Here is a 3,286-nt window from a genome sequence, read left to right on the forward strand (position 1 = left end):
CAGAGACAGTATGGACCAAAGAGTATTCTAATGTCACTTGTGGCTCAAGGATAGCCTTGTTTTCTTAGCTCATAGTAACAAATTAGAATTCAGGAGGAAAACAGATCCAACCTCATGATCTTGGTGTGGCTTAAATTTCAATTCAGGCAGGATTTGTGACTTCACTGGATGGTGCTAATGAAACACAGGGCATGTCCACTCATTTCTGCTTCACATTTGATTTGCTTCTTAATTCCTAGGTTGCTCTTCTGTATACTTATACCTGGGCTTTCAAATAAAGCCCCAGAGGGAACTTACTGTTTAAAGAAGTGACAACACTGACAGAAAGTGCATAAAGAGTGTAGGATCTAAGTTCTGTGCAAATTCAAACTGTCAATTCATGATTCTCTTAATTACAATAGGTTGCTTATGCTTTTGATGTTTATTGGTCTCTTTTAAGTTCAAAGTTCTGCCTGGCAAAAATCCAAGAGAGCAGTGTGAAGACTTAGGTTATTCTTGATTTATGTGTATAAAAGGAGAACACAGTATTCTTCTAAAAGCCTACACATTTAAGTCAAATTTTTTGACTTGCTAAATCATAGAAATAATGATATGTGATTGATCACATTGAAGATTCACTTGGCAATATTGTGATAGCAGTTTTTAATAGCCAGTGCCATGTTTTAGCAATGTTGGGCAATGACACATTATGTTATATAAATTTGCTAGGAAGTGGAAAGGAGAAAAGAGGGGTGAAAAAGAAGGTATCTGCCTAAGAAGTAAGTAAATGTTTGGCATATGTGCTAAGATAGGAACTGTGCTGGATGCAGGGATACACAAAGAGGAACATGGAGGAGAATAAGGCATTAAGACTTGGGTGTCAGATTTAGATGTGCTTGCAGGAATCCTGGTTATGTTCTTCCATGTTGGTGTGAAGCTATTCCCAGTACATTTTCTGTATAACACCACCCCAAATTTGTTGTAAAGCAACAACCATTTCATTTTGCTATGATTTTGTGGGTCAGAATTTCAGAAAGGACTGAGGTAAGAAGTTTGTCCTTGGGGTCTCTCAGGGGGCTTCAGTCAGGTGTCATCTAAAGCTTAACTAGGTTGAACTGGTGTGAAACTAAGATGGCTTATGTGCATGGATGGTAGCTGTTGACTAGGAGCTCAGTCATGTTCGGGTGACCTTACAGATGTCAAACTTCTTACATGGTAGTTGCCTTCTGCTAGAGTAAATGTCCAATCAGATGACAAAGTTTTGAAAGCCCCATAGAGATATTTTTGCTACATTCTACTAGTCAAAGCAGTCACAACCCCTCCCAGATTCAAGGAGAATTTGATTCAACTCTCTAAAGAGGGAGTGGGAGGGCCACAGTGTAGAGGATGGGAGATGCTGAGAAACCAGCATTGGAAAATATCTGCACAGTGACCTTGAGAAAATAAACTCTCTGGAGCTCAGTTTCCCTGGCTGTAGAATGAGAATAACAAGATGTAATGAAGGATCGTTGTGATAATTAAGTGAAATAATGCTTACAAGAGGCTTTGCTCCATGTTGGGAACCCAACAAGTACTTAATAAGTTCTTGCTATTAACACACAGTCTCAGGATTTGTGTTGCTTATTCTTGTTCTCACTTTGTAGTCCTAGAATTCAAAACTGTGTCCCATCTCTTGGTAATCTTCAAATTATACATGCCCCTGACTGCCCTCTTCCATATCCTTGGAAAGTGTTTTCTCCACCTTAGGGTCTGACCTCCTGTGGTAATATCAAAATCCTCATTAAGTCCTGGTAATTCACTTCTTGACACTGCTCCTCCAGCATTGACTTGCTAAAGGAAATTTCTTATTGCTGATAGGCATCTCCACAAAAGCTGCACACCCCTCCTAAGCACCTTTTCCTGTTATAAACCTTGTCATCTCTCCCAAGCCCCAAGTGTGCCATGCCCCCTCACTCCCACCCCAGGGCTTTCACTCTCTAGAGATGAATTGATGACTCATTCCTTCTCTTCCTGAGAGAACAGAGGCCTTTCTTATCAACCCTCTCTTCCATTTCTAAGCTCAGCCCTAGACTCAGCCATTGTTTTCATCCATCTTTTGTCTCATATTTCCTCTAATTTCTAAATTTAAATCCTTCAGTCGTGAGATCAGTTCTTACTCATTCCATCTTCTTTTGCTACACTGATGAGACTTCTCCTGTATCTTTAATTGCTTTCTCCCTCTAGTCTACTAAGTGCCTAAGGCTATCCTACTTTATCCTACCAACTAGCCATCCACACCCTTTCTGTCATCTTGTGCTCCTGTTCAGACATTGTCCCTTTCTTTTCCTTCCACCCACAAGTCCACATCTCTATTCATTTTTCACTCTGTGTATTCTGTATCCAGCTCCATCTTTGTGGATAGTGTTCTTACAAAGTACTCTTGGAATCTCCTGATTGCTTTAAGGTGCTGAGCTTCAAGGTGGCTTGTTATCCAGTCATAGCTAACTAATACAATGATCCAGCCAGGGTCTTGACCCCTGTGACAATTGCAAAGCCTGTTACTGGAAATCTGGTCCCCAGGCCTCAATGTCAGTTCACAAATAATGAGAGCAGGGTTTTGAGAAAAAGGAAATAAAGTGTATTATTCTTCAGCTGAAGAGGAGGACAGGGAGAGTCAACCTCTCAAAATTCTGTCATTCTGCTTCTCAGAGAAATTGTCTGCTTTTAAAGGGGAGCTCAGCTTGACTATGTGATGAAATGCATGTCCCAAATGGGTGCTAGCCTTGGTTTTCAAGGTGTCTGGCACCACATCTCTGAAGTTTTATGTTTTGACTGACAGGTTTACTTCTTTGGTGATCAAAAAGAGAGAGAGAGATAAGAGTAGAAGGCTGCCTGGTTTAATTGAAGATAAAAGGGAGTTAATTCTGGGCTCTCCAGCATGTAGACAAAAAGGGGGGAAAACATCAGTTTGATTAACAAGCAGAGTTGATTGGCCAGTAAGCAAGTTGACTACACCAAACTTTTTTTCCTTTTGTAGTCCCCGATACATTTTTCCATGCTTTCAACTTATTCCTTCCTTTTTGATGGAAAAGAAATGTCACAATCATCTGTTTCCTGCCTTTAGTTAATTCCAAGCCAAGTAAAGAGTCAGTGCTCAGCAAAAACAGTTTTTAAGCACTGTTACAAGCTTACTCATGGTCTTTCCACTTCTCAATAGGTAGAGAGCAAGGCTAAAGCATTACTGGACCCTGGGGTGGAGGTATTTTCAAGTGAAGGAGTCATAGGGAATAGTAACATGAAACTTTTTAAAATCTGAAAGACTCATCAT

This window comes from Castor canadensis, chromosome 5 (genome assembly GCF_047511655.1).
Source record: "Castor canadensis chromosome 5, mCasCan1.hap1v2, whole genome shotgun sequence".
Lineage (NCBI taxonomy): Eukaryota > Metazoa > Chordata > Mammalia > Rodentia > Castoridae > Castor > Castor canadensis.